At 37.2% G+C, this 13382-nt stretch overlaps 1 pseudogene; it reads left to right on the top strand.

Moving 5' to 3' along the window:
* Nucleotides 1–3623: 3623 nt before the first annotated feature.
* On the top strand, nt 3624–4243 carry LOC129084832 (exosome complex component CSL4-like; annotated as a pseudogene).
* Nucleotides 4244–13382: the final 9139 nt, after the last annotated feature.

Here is a 13382-nt window from a genome sequence, read left to right as displayed (position 1 = left end):
ATTTTGTACACTTTCTGGTAGTTTCTTTCACCTGCCAGCCCAGCTAAACATCTTGAGACACATGATATTAAGAAATATATCTGGGATATAAAGTGCTCTTCTGATTTACTTTTCTCTTCCTGGCTTCCATCACTTGGTTATCAACTTCACCAAAGCCCTGACCAACACGACCTGTTGATTTTCCACTGTGACAACTCTCAGGCCTGGATAATCTTCAGTCCTGAGTTTTTCCTCACATATGGACTTCAAGGTGCAGCTAATCAAGTGAACACATGTACCGAAAATAGAAACTTTGGGAATTTCATAGGGCCCCTTTTACTGTACCATAATCCTTTTGTTCATCTCTTGCTTATTTTCTAGTGAAATTACCAATTTATGACTCTCAAAACCATCCCTAAGTCTTTCCAGTTCCCCATTTTCAGGTTTCTTATCTTTACCTGCCTGGTAAAAACGCTATGAGGGCTTAGTGTTTTTAAGTCGGCACTCTTACTCTCTCCCACTGGTTTCCTTCTCCACATTGTATTTCTACCAGAGGCAGCACTGTGCTCTAATTTATTTATTCTCAATTTGGAGGTGTTCCTTGCCAAGTTGTTCCGTTAGTCACTCTGAATTTTCCCTATTGCCAATCTCACTTCTCAACAACTGCTTCTTATATTATCTTCATACCAATATAACCCAGGAATTATATAATTATTTCATAACTGTTAAAGATCTATTCTAACATCCTGACTCTAAGACAGAACATGAAAATGTTTGTTGAATAAATGAGAACCCCAGTGGACATATATGATAATTGGATAAATTAATATCTGAGATGCAATTAATTCTCCTCCTCACCTACTAGGAAAATTGTGACAGTTTTATACTGGGCTTTTTCTAGGTAGAGGTCACATGTTAAGAAACTTTTCTCCTTTATTCCCCAAAATCTGAAGATGCTCTGTTTCTAATGTATACTCAAGAATTTTATTTTGATTTTAGTAAATGTTAAATGACCTTGTGGAAGGAAATAAATTTGGGGAGGATTTTTATTAATCTCAAAACAACAGAGAACTTATATATAAGATAAAATCTCAAAAGAACTTGGAACTTCTTGTGGTAAAGAAGCATAAAGATAAGAAAGTTAAAAAGTACTGGGTAAGTGTCTTACATTGATTAAATAATGAATATTTGAGAAAGAAGAAAATAAAAAGTTGGGTCCTGCTTTTGGAAGACACTAAAACTCATCACAAGGATCTCTGAAAACCTCTCAGGGCCTCTTCCAGAAGTTCCCTCTTTATCCTTCTGAGACCTGAATTTTAATGTTTTTTTTCTTTAAGTAGAATCATATTTAACTATATATTACTTCACAATCTACAACTCTAATTTAAATTATTTCCCTCCTCTTTGTGCCCTTTTTTTTAGAGCTTTATTTTAATTTTCACTTAACAATTGACAGTTTCATATGATGACTTATTCAAGGATCTGAAAATCATCAAGAGAATGATAGTAAATATTGACTAAAAAGTGTAACTTATTCCATCCCCGTTTTTACTACCAGTTACATAGTTTTGCATCGAATTAAACCTGACCGCTGGAAACCACATTCCTGAATAGCTTGCTATTTTAAGTTATTTTACATTTTTTGCAGAAATAAGAATGGAGACCTCTTGGCTCTCCAACATTCTTTCACCCATTCCAAACTGCAGGGTTGTGGATAATCTTTGAGTCACTGAAAACATGTTGTATGTGTGGGTGGTTTTTTCTTTCTTTCCTTTTTTTTTCCTTTTTTTTCCCAGAGACTGGTAAAATTGCACTGGCTCCAGAGTGTCACCCTCATGCCCTAGCAGTAGAGGTCATCAGTAGCATGGAGTCAGTTTGGGATATCTCCCAATCAGAAACAAATAACAGTGACTCCTCTGGGAATCCATTGAGACCATTACAGACCTTCCAAGGAACAGTTAAGCTTTGTAGTGCGCCTCCTTGAGAAACAGCTGTTTGTCTAACCTTTGAACTGACCGATACATTAATCTGAAGCATAATTTAGTTCTGTCTGAACTTCTGGCTATGGCATGAATAGCTGGCTTGCTTACATTCTATCAGTCTCCAAAATAATACTTTTTGTGCTTGTTTTAAAAAAGGCATTTTTCCCTTCCCAATTTAATTATGTATGATTACTTGATAAAGGGATGCCAGTGCTGGTGTATAGTTCCTACCCTCCTACCCTGATAACTCTCCCTCTATCTATCCTTGATCCTGCTGTTAGTTACTGATACTCATCGGAATCTGTAAAGCAGCTACTGGAGCCTCTTTTCACACCAAAGAGAAGTTGCCCTCAGGGCTTTGCTCCATGAGGAGAGGTTAAGAGGAGTGGCACATATGTCTGAGCTCCTGCATTGTGAAATGGTGTGCTTGTCAAGTGACATTGTGCCATTCCACAGAAAACTGCTAGTTTGAGGCAGCCTCCTGTGGAGTCTCCCTTTGCAAGCTGGAAAAGGTTTATAGCTCAGGAAATGATCAGATTTTGTAATTCTTTATTAGAACTAGATTCCTATCAATTCAATGGAAAGGATGGGAGAGAAGACCTAGCAACTGGGAAGATACTAAGGCAACAAACGTGTAACTTGGAAACTACAAGCCCATTCTTTTGTGGGTGGAGCCAAAAGAAATTGTAAGTAAAATCAGGAAAAAAAAAAGAGTTGCTAACTGAAACGGCTTAAAGTTAAAGTGCAAACACTAGGAGCACATTGTAAGATACTGGGACACTTCAAGGATGAAATGGCCTCATGGAGTCATGAGTTTGTTTGTTTGCTTTCAAAGAAAATAAGAAAACCTGGCTCAGTACAACTAAAAAGCAACTGATAACTGACTCAGAAGTACAAAAGAGTCCACAGGTCCAGAGCATCATTGAATGATGGGAAAGTCTTGGGGAGGAAATATGGGAGACCTCCTGCAGCCTGCCAAATTTGAACCTCAGCTTCTTAGCTAATTCTGGAACCCCAAGAACCTCCCTCAGCCTTTTCTGCTTCAGATGCATTATCTATTCAATGGAGATAATACCGATTCAATTATCTTATAGGATTGCTGTTGGTATTACAAGAGGGAACACATGTAAAGAAAGAGACTGGCATGGAATAAATCTCAGTAAAATGCTAGCCCATTAGAGACCAATTGCATGGCTGTGTGGAAGGCAGTCCATATTTCTGCAAGTCAATTGCTTCACATATAACATTAGGTGAAGTATCCAAAACAACTTCTAGCAGTAAACTGCTGTGATAATTATGAATTTCAGATAAACATACTCACCCTACACCACAAGGAACTAGAAAAAGAAGAAAAAACTAAGCTTAAATTAGTAGAAGAAAGAAAAACATAAAGATTATAGCATAAATTAATATAACAGAATGAAAAAGCAAAACTATCAATAAAAGTAGGATTTGGTGTTTTGAAAATCAACAAAATTGGAAAACTTTAGCTAAATACCTAAGAAAAAAGAGGTCTAAAAATAAATAATGAAAAAACAAAACATTACACTGATGCAGAGTATTAAAATATGCGATTAAAAGCATCTTCTTAAAGGTGGAGGGGAAATTTGGGGATGATGAACAGGCTGCAACTGAAAGGAAAGAAACTGCTGCAATGTTCTAATGAGAACTGACGAAGTCTGGGGACTTGGGATAGAGGCAGTCTTGGCGCCACCCATGAGGTACTGCATCCCCAGCGGACTTCTGTGTAGCTCAAAGAGGGCTGCTGACAGTAGCACCCACATTTGGCATCGCTACATCTTTCTGTAGCTGGCTGATTGCATGGCAAAGAGCAGCAAGAAGGGCGCGTGTCCTGTCATGCCTGTTCAGAGAAACAGAGTCCCAATCACTGCCAGATGTGGGAGCTATTGTAACCGGTAAGGTCTTTAGCATCGATTCACTCATTGCCAAAGTACACATCCAGCATGTGGTGTCTGCACCACTTAACTCTTTTCAAGGAACCATCCACAAGAAACATGTCTAAGCTACGGAAAAAGACAAGTTTGAAATGTATGAGTTTTTGCCCAGGTGACATCTTTTTGGCCAAAGTGATCTCCGCAGGCGATGCCACAGTCCAACTACCTTCTGACCACTGCTGGAAATGAATTGGGGTAGCAGTGGCCCACAGTAGATCAAGTGTCCAGACCGTTCCCATCAGCTGGTGAGAGAGGCAGTGCCTAAAGACCCACATTAAAGAGTTCCGGAAAGGGGCTGGAATACAGCTTGAATTCTTGCAGACCTAAGAAGCCGCATTTTACCCCGAGGAAAGGGGTAAGCTCTTTCCAAGAGTACATGTATGAAAATAACAGTGATATGCATTGCCTTTACTAAAATACCTGGGGTCAGCCAGCAACCAGCTCTAGAAACGTCTGCCAGAAACTAACTCTGTTGGTGGAATATTTTTATTGTGAACCTTTCAGTGGATTTTATTCTCTTGAGTGATTCTCTTTAGGGGGTTTCCGTAAACAAACTCTATAATATTGGAAATAGTCTATTCTTTATGAAAGGCTTATAAATATGTATTTTTTGCTGTGAAAAAAATGAATACTGTCTGATAGGGAAATGACAGTGGAACCAGAAACAGATTCCAGTAGCACTAATAAGGAAAAACAGCAGAATGAGATGATATAATGAATATCCTCTATGTGCTTAGGGGAGGATAGTACTGAGGATAGAATATGAGCATGACCAAAAAGGCCTAGGTCTGACTTTATGGTGTGGTAGAAAAAAACTAAACTAAGTATACTTAATTTATACTAAGTATAAACTTAGTTATAAATACTAATACTTAGTTACACTAAGTTTATTTATACTAAGTATAAATAAACACAAAAAAAATTCTATATGTTGAAAAGCTCCGTAAATTAAATGAATAGGAGGGTATTACTGTGAATGGATACACACAAATATACTGAAGGTGCATTACATAAAAGAAAAAACAGAATTGGACAGTATTTAAAGCAGTAAAAACAGATTTTATCCAGAATTATTGCAATTGGAGAAAAGAGACCTCAGTGTAGAATGGGCTCAACTCCAAACACAGCATGGACAAAAGGACAGTTGCAGAGCAGTGGATGGAAATTGACAAAAGGTTTTTTTGGCTAAACTGACCTAACAGGATTCTTGCTGAAGACAGGCCAGGTCATCAGACATCACCTGGGGGATGGTGGAGGATGAGGAACCTGTTCAAATACTGAGGTGATTGGAGTTTGGGGGTAGGGGTTCTGGTTAAACTGAAGTAGCAGGATTATTGCTAAAACAAGATTTATAAGGAAGTGCACAGGTGGGTGTTGGGGATGGCTTAGGAGCTTGACTAAAATTTGACCAGGCAAAGAATCTTTGTCAACTGTGAGAATGTGTTTTATTTCATTCTTAGAATAACTCACTAAATTTAAAAAATGGACATTTCTTGATGTAATGACAAAGGAAGTGTTATTTTCATTTTGTTAAAAAATGAACAAAAGAGAAAGAGAAGGAGAAAGAAGCAATGAGTTCAGAAACTCTACCTGATTTTTATAATTGAGTATTTTTGTACCTGTACGACAGTAACTAAGGCCAGGAATTTACTACACTGTTATTTAAACATGTCAGATCAAATATATATATTTACATAGATTAATTTTGTATTGATTATAATATACTGGCAAATTAAAAATTTAAAATGAAATAATGATATAAACTTAGGGATTCTCTAAATGTCAAAGACAAAAAAAACCCAGAAAAAAAGATAAGTTAGTTCTAGATGAAAGGAAATTGAAATGAGTCACGACAACCATATGCAATGCATGATACTTTATTGGAGTATAGATGATCTTGGATATATACAACTGTACAAAACATTATTACCCAAATAAGAGAAACTTGAGTATTGACTCTACAACAATACATGTATTGTATTGTATTATGTATACAATATTAATTTTCTTGAGTGTTGTCATGGATTACGGTTTCCAAGGAGAATATTCTTATTAAGAAAAATAAACTGAAGTAGTTAGGAGTCAAATGTCATGGAGTATGTGAGATAATCTGAAGTGATTCAGAGAGAAAAACATATATGGAGATAGGTAGGTAGGTAGGTAGATAGACTAATAGAGCAAAAGGAGAAAACAAATGTAGAAAATATTAATTATAATGACTCTAGGTAATTCATATACAATGTTCATTATACTATTTCTGTAATTTTTTCTAAAGATTTTAAGTTGTTCAAAATGAAAACTTGGTTTAGAAAGTAAAAATTATTATATTTTACCCTCAAATTTGAATGACAGCTAATATAAAATACGTGGCCAGTCATAATACCATTATATCTCCTGAACACTTTGAAAATATTACTCCATTTTTTTTCAGAGGCTTAGTGTGTTGTCAGTCTAATTGTATTTTTTAAAGCAAGTAATCTGTCTGTTTTTCTTAAAGCTTTATGATTTTGCTCTTTGCCTTTGAAGTTCTCTTTTTACTCTGTTCTTGCCAGGTGTGTGCTGGTTTATATTAACTGTGCTTGGGGCTTGCAGTAGCCTTCATATGATGAATTCATTTCTTATTTTAGATTTATAAAATCAGGAGTGACTATCTTAAAATAGCCTTTAAATTTATACCTATACTACATGTACTACATGGAGATATATCTATATCTATATTGATGTTGATATCAATATTAATTATATGTATCTAAAAAATTATTTTTCTTTTTAGTTTATAAAATTACATTGGAAGTATAATGCTCTCCTCTCTCCTAAGAATTTACTTCTCTCCTCCAACAATGATGTTAATGTGGGATTTTTTTTGAATTCTTAGGGATTTGTTTTCCTAGTCACACTCTGCTGATCTGGGGTATAAGCACCTAAATTGGACTTTTCCTTGAGTTCTTTAGGATTGCTATTAGTTAAAGGGATCCAAACCCTTCTTGGAGGTGAAACTGCGAGAAACATAAGCTATTTGTAGGGGGTGAAGGACCGCATTAGTATCCCACGTGTGAGTAAAAACATGGTCTTCAGAATGGATTATCCAGCCCTGTCCGGGCTCACACAACATAGATTGGTGGTGAATGACGCAAGTGAGCTCTCCCAAATTCTGGGCCCACACATCACAGGCTACATGGCTATTTTAAGGCACAAGTATTCATAGTAGTTTGTTACACAACAAGAGATAACTGGACTACTTCACAACCACACAACAATAACAAAATAAAACATTTATGAAAGAGCTATTTAAGATGAAAAGATACATTAGCCTGTTGATATCCACCATTTGACTCATAACTACAATAAGAGTCAAGGTGACAGCTCTTAAACATGCTGTAGTCTAGTGATATTATCCAAAGAAGTGCTATGAAGTGACAAATGAAGACATGTCTCATCTCATTACAGACTGAGGAGCTCTCTGAATTGCTTAGAGTATCACACCTGGGTACTGCATTCAGTTTGAGGCCTCTCAGCTCCAGACAGTTTGGAAGAAGTTCAGAGAAGAGTGATCCCAACTCTGACCTACACCTCTCCCAATTAAAAAATAAAAATTAAAAAAAAAAAAAAAAGGCAGAAACCTAACAGTCTACCCCACACATAAAACCACAGTGATTAAAGAAGGAAGGTCTGGCTGGAGATTAAAGACAAAGCCTGTAACTACCAACATGAAAATATACCTCGGGGCCAGCAACTGGTAACTACAGGAGAGGGATGATCTGAGGCTAGAAATATTTGAGAGTCACCTTGTACCAGGAATAGAACCACTCTTTATGAGGTTCTACTAATTGGGAAAAGGAATTATTGTTTGTTTCAAATATTTTCTTTTTCCCCCAAGCCTACCTTAACAAACTTGGAACAAAAGTTGCTAACTTATGGGAATAACAGATTGTACCGAAGGTTGGAAGTGAGAAAGGTGTAGTTGTGTCATGATAACACCAATAAGCTAATCAACGTTCCCCCCTGATTCTTAGACACAATTTCTCACAGGCCCCAACTACCCCCAATCTGCACCAGCTCCGTTTCTCCTGGCTTTGACCATTGCCCCCACCCTACCTAAAAATAATTTTTAAAATTTCTTCTTTTAAATTCTGCAGAGCATTTCAGTTAACCTGCTAAATTTCCCTCTGTTTCTATTTATACATATCTACAGACCCATTAAGGTAATTGGCTCTGAGGGGTTATCTACTTATTTCAGGTTTGAATCTCTGCCTCTTTCAGCAGCCTCTGCAAGGAGCTTAAAGTAGATTTGCTGCATTGTGGCAACTTCCTCAAATCCTAGACACTCCAGTCAATTTTGCTTTTAAGTAGTATTTTCTTTTCTTTTTCTTTTTCTTTTTGTTTTCTGTGAGTCTGTAACAGGGTTTATGTTTCAGATATCTGTTATGGAGTTTCACTCACATCAGTACTTTGGGGCAGGGTTGGGGAAGAATTGATAATTAGAAGTTGCAGAGCGGAGAGCCCAGTGTTCTCAACTGGGGGCAAACATTTGATAATGTTGGAAACAATTTTTATTTTTAACGATGGGGTGGGGGTAAGGGATTGCCACTGTCAGAGGATGAGGAATAATGCTAAACATCCTGTAATGGATAAGACAGCCCTTCTTAAAATTTTTTTCAACCCAAAATGTTAATAGTATCAAGCCTGAGAAACCCTGGCTTTCGCTGACCCCCAAGAAGTGCTATGGAAGGGACAAAAATGGCTCATCAGAATTGTCCCAGGTTGGGTCAAAATGACTGGGCCTCTCTAACTCCACCTATGTCAGTAAGTGAATATGGGCAGGCGATCCTGGACAGGCTGACAGCTGAAGGCTGTCCAGCAACCCCGCTCCCAGAGTCAGGACAATCACCCCTTTATTGAAAAGGTACCCAGTCAGCACAACTCTGTTCCTGTGGTTCTCTGCTATAGCTGTGTACAAGGGTACAGAGAACAAATATTTCATGGTACTGTCCCGTGATGCTGAGGATAAAAAACCATGTACTCCCTAATGGTCAATTTCTATTGGACCATAACTAATTATATGACTTGTTATTTATTGAATTTTAACTGGTATGAAAGATACTCTATCTGCTCTATCAGGCCTCATGTATTCTTTTGAGGAGGGGCATTAACAGAGATATTATTTATTTAGTATTTTGTAATACAAAAGATAATTTATTATTTTTATAAACATACATTTTACCAACCGTTCTAAAATCTGATAACAACAGACCTCAAAGTACTTGATAAGATTTCCCTCTCTGGAAAGTTCAGTGCTAAATACAATGAAAACAATATTCATTCTATGTAATCAAAAGCAAAATGTAGATTTTCTGGCTTTTAAAACCATAGAAGGGACCCTAGTGACCATCTAGTCCAATTTTGCATGCAGTCTGCACAGGTTTCCATGTGTCTACAACACCTCTAGAAAATTATGATCTTCCTAATTACCTGTAACGAAATGCAACTTGCTATATCAAATGATAACTCATTTCAATTTAATACAAATTTTTTTTGGTTTATATCAAGCCCCAAAGTTCCCATCTACAATTTCTGTTCACTGCTTGTAATTATGCATTATGAAGACTTGTTTCTTATGTGAACAATGCTGAGAGCTATTTTAGTTCCAAATAGACTATTTTCATAACATTTTCTGTATCAGAATATTTTACAAAACAAATATATGCATTTTCCTTCTACCTGTGTGCTTCCCAAAGCATGGGCTTGGCTGTGCTCATATTCCCAGCTCGCATGAATTCTAAGATGATGTATATGCATTCTCCGATACTCCTTTGTCTTTCTCTTCACAGAAAAATTTTGCCATTTTGTTCAGGAAAAAAAAATCCTGTGTAACATTTTCTTTGATGAAACAAATCATAGATCGACAAACCAACGAAAGTTCCTTGCTACATAATATTATAAATTATTGTTCAACATCATTTACAGAAACATAGTTAAATCACTGTGTTCATTTTATAATGTCTGTATAGTGAAAATATTGTCTGAAAAATAACAAAGAGTGAGGAGAAATAACGAGAATTTTGTTTGTCTCATTATTTTTATTAGGGCAGTTTTCAAATTTCCCTTGAATATGTTAGTTATTTCTCTGATATTTTAAATGATTGAAATGCAAAGCATACAAATGATATTTGAATGTAATGAGGTTTTTCTTCCTGGAATGTAGTACCTGTTATAAAAATATGAATGATAGTAGTAATGAATAGGGTATGTTAATAATTATTCATAATGGTTAATTCTAAGTTTAATAATTAACATAAAATTGCAAAAAGAAACATTTGGTAATGTATAATATGTACCTTGTAAAGTGACATTGCATAATCAGCCCAGAGGAAGTTAATGAGTGTGAATTTGAAACCCCTACTCATTTATGTTTCTGTAGATTAGTATATAACAATTAATAAAATATTTGGTGATAAGAAATGGAGTATATAAATAGTTCTCCATATATGTAAACCCCTGATGATGACATTTTTTTGAAAAATCATTTTTATGTGTCACATTTTTAAGGGGCCAAGTTTAGTACATCCGTTTCAGTCACCAGAATTAACTTTTATGGAGTGGATTCAGGACTCTAATTTTCCATTAAGAGAAATAAACATGTATCTCTCCTCTTTGTGTTTAAGAGAGTGGTGACGACAATTAGTGACATAAAAAGAGAAATCTTTTCTTCTGCTGTTCTTTAGGTTTTACAAATTTGTTATCTCTTTTGCTCTAATTCATACTTGCAGGAAATAAAAACTAATGTTGATTTTCAGTGAAAATATCTGAGAGAAAGATGCCATATTACACAGCATAGGCCAACTGCTTCAGTCAACAACCCCCAAGTCTTACTAGCTTCACCTAAAAGCAATTTACTTCCTGGCTATGACAATCTTAATGCAGTTTGTTGTGGAGAGGAGGGCCATCCCCGGGGGCCTCAACGTCTTGCATTTTATGCTGAGTGGAAGGTCGCACGGTACATTTAAAGGATCAGTCCTGGAAGTGTCATGCATCACTTCTTTCCACGAGAACAGAACTCGGTCCCCAAATGTAAGGGACGCATAAGAATCTAGCCAAGTTCCACAAAGACAGGAAAATGAAGTTTGGTGAACAGCATTTTCTCTGCCACAGACAAATTTTGTAGTAATTATTTCCTTACTTATTTTTGCTGTAATTTCATGACCTAACTCTATCCCACACTATGTTCCCAGTTCTGCACTGTATTATATCCTTGGACTATCTTAGCCTCCTGATGCCCAGTCAGCTTGCAAGGAGAACTAAGAATAAAGAGGACCATCCAGGCCCATTGAGGGCTATTCTGAAGCAGCAGAAGGGTCTGCTGGTCTTCAGAAAAGCGCCGCTCTCATTCCCCAGCTCTCTCCTGGTCATCATTAACAAGACCACCATGCCAACAGCTACCACCAACCCGCATACCACATCTCGTGTCTGTCAGTGCACATGCCCTTTTTAAACCTAGCACACAAATCGCTTTATGTATGAAGTATGAGTGAGCTAAAATTTTTTATTATCTTAGGTTACCTGATAACACAGATGGTAAGTGAGACAGAAGCAGAGGAAATGATTTTGCTGGAAGAGGAAGAAATTGATACAGTGCTTAGTCAGAACTGACTAAAATTCAAAAGAAAGAATGACAGAATAGTTATTGCTCAGAGGAGGTAGGCATATAAATGCTCATTCAATATGTCAACCTAAACGATCTCCAAAAGAAGTGAATGACAGGCTAAATGAATGGCATTTTAATATGAATTTTTATGATATTTTGTTCACACTGGCTAATTTTAATATAATCTGTGTCAAACTGAAAAAAGAATCACCCATAAGGCTGAATTTGTATTTTTTTATACTGAATAACTTTGACCCAACAAACAGGTAATATAGTCCCAAAATACCCACACCTGTTTGGCCAAAGAGAAAAGTTGTCTTAATATTACCCTCTGTATACTGTCTAAGGCATCGAACAAAGTGTTGATGCTATTTGGAAAGTCCAGTCCCAGGCTGGTGAGGGTGGGGAGAGGTGGCAGTGATGTAAAGAAAAAGAGCATTGTGGTCCAATCACTACGGTGATGACAACTCGTTTCACATAACTTCTTTAAACAGGCACAACTCATTGTTTCAGCACATATGTTTACTTGGCAAATAGAAGTTCTCTAAAAGGTTTGCAATGAGAAATCACATCATAGAATAGTCAGGGAAAAACAAAAGGAGTGGGAATTTATATATTCAATTTCTTCCAGTCTTCTATTTCCCATTGTCAAAATCTGCAGTTTGGAGGGCTCACTTGCTCATGATTTCAAAATGTGTCACTCAGCCCCTTGCCACGTCCTCAGGCACCTAACTGCCATGCTGTATGTTGGGACATTTCATCCAGGTATAGTAGAAGACAGGAAAACCAGCATGATAGGTTGTTGACCGCGTGACAGAAAAGAGGCAGTTAAGGGAAAATGAGGTCTATAACGTTCATATCCCACCCAGTTCCCATTCAGACCCATCCATGTTCTCCTAACACATCAGCTCACTGGGGACATAACTGCAAGGTGAGAGCGTAGACCTGAAAAATACCCCCAAGCCCAAACTTCATTTATCACTCGATCTTCTCCCCCCGCCCCATTCTAACTGGTGACCCATGGTGGCATTTCCAGTCTCCTGATATCAGTGTCATCTAGAAGCCCATACCTAACATTCTTTTAAAAATCTGCATATTTCCTATTCATCAGTACAGTTATCTTGGCCAATAGCTATGTGATTCTTCAGAGACAGAATTGGAAGAATATTTACTGCATACACATGCTGTGGAACTGCAGGGTCCCCTGCTTCTGGTAACCCAGCCTCCCCTCCCATCGGTGCTGTGGGTATCTGGCACGGCTTATGTTTGGAAATTAGGTAAGTGGCTATGAATTTCCATTGTAACCGTTGTCATTAGCCTCCTGCTAACTTGCTTTTGATTTTTATTCTAATTACATAAAACATGTAGCAACTTTTGCAGCTGTCCTTCTGTCTCATTGCCATGGGGATCTCATGGTCTGTTAGCTGCAACCACAGATCTTTGAAGGTCTAGGCCCTCTCTGCCCCTTTGCCCCTACTGCCTATTGTGATGATTATATTCATCCTGGTGCTAATGATTAATTGCTGCTCCTTACCCTATGGCTTTCCAGAACCCCATCTTTTGTAAAGAGAATTAAGAGGGCAGGCCCATGGTGAATTCCCTACAAGGAAAAACAAAAACAAAAACAGAAACAGAAACAGAAAAAACAAAATTTGGCCTACGGAGGACAGTCACTACCAAACTATCACAGACTCTGGGACCCATCTCCACCTCCAGTGGAACCTTTTTCACTCCTGGAGAGCTTGGTCGTGTGGTGAGTTCTTGAACTATGCATACACAGTTATGATATTCTCACATGCCAGAAATTTCTGATTGTTATTTAAC

This window comes from Pteronotus mesoamericanus, unplaced genomic scaffold, assembly GCF_021234165.1.
Source record: "Pteronotus mesoamericanus isolate MK-2021 breed Mesoamerican mustached bat unplaced genomic scaffold, CSHL_Meso_final contig_130, whole genome shotgun sequence".
Lineage (NCBI taxonomy): Eukaryota > Metazoa > Chordata > Mammalia > Chiroptera > Mormoopidae > Pteronotus > Pteronotus mesoamericanus.
The sequence above is the reverse complement of the archived record's forward strand: the minus strand, read 5'-3'. Positions and strand labels throughout refer to the sequence as shown.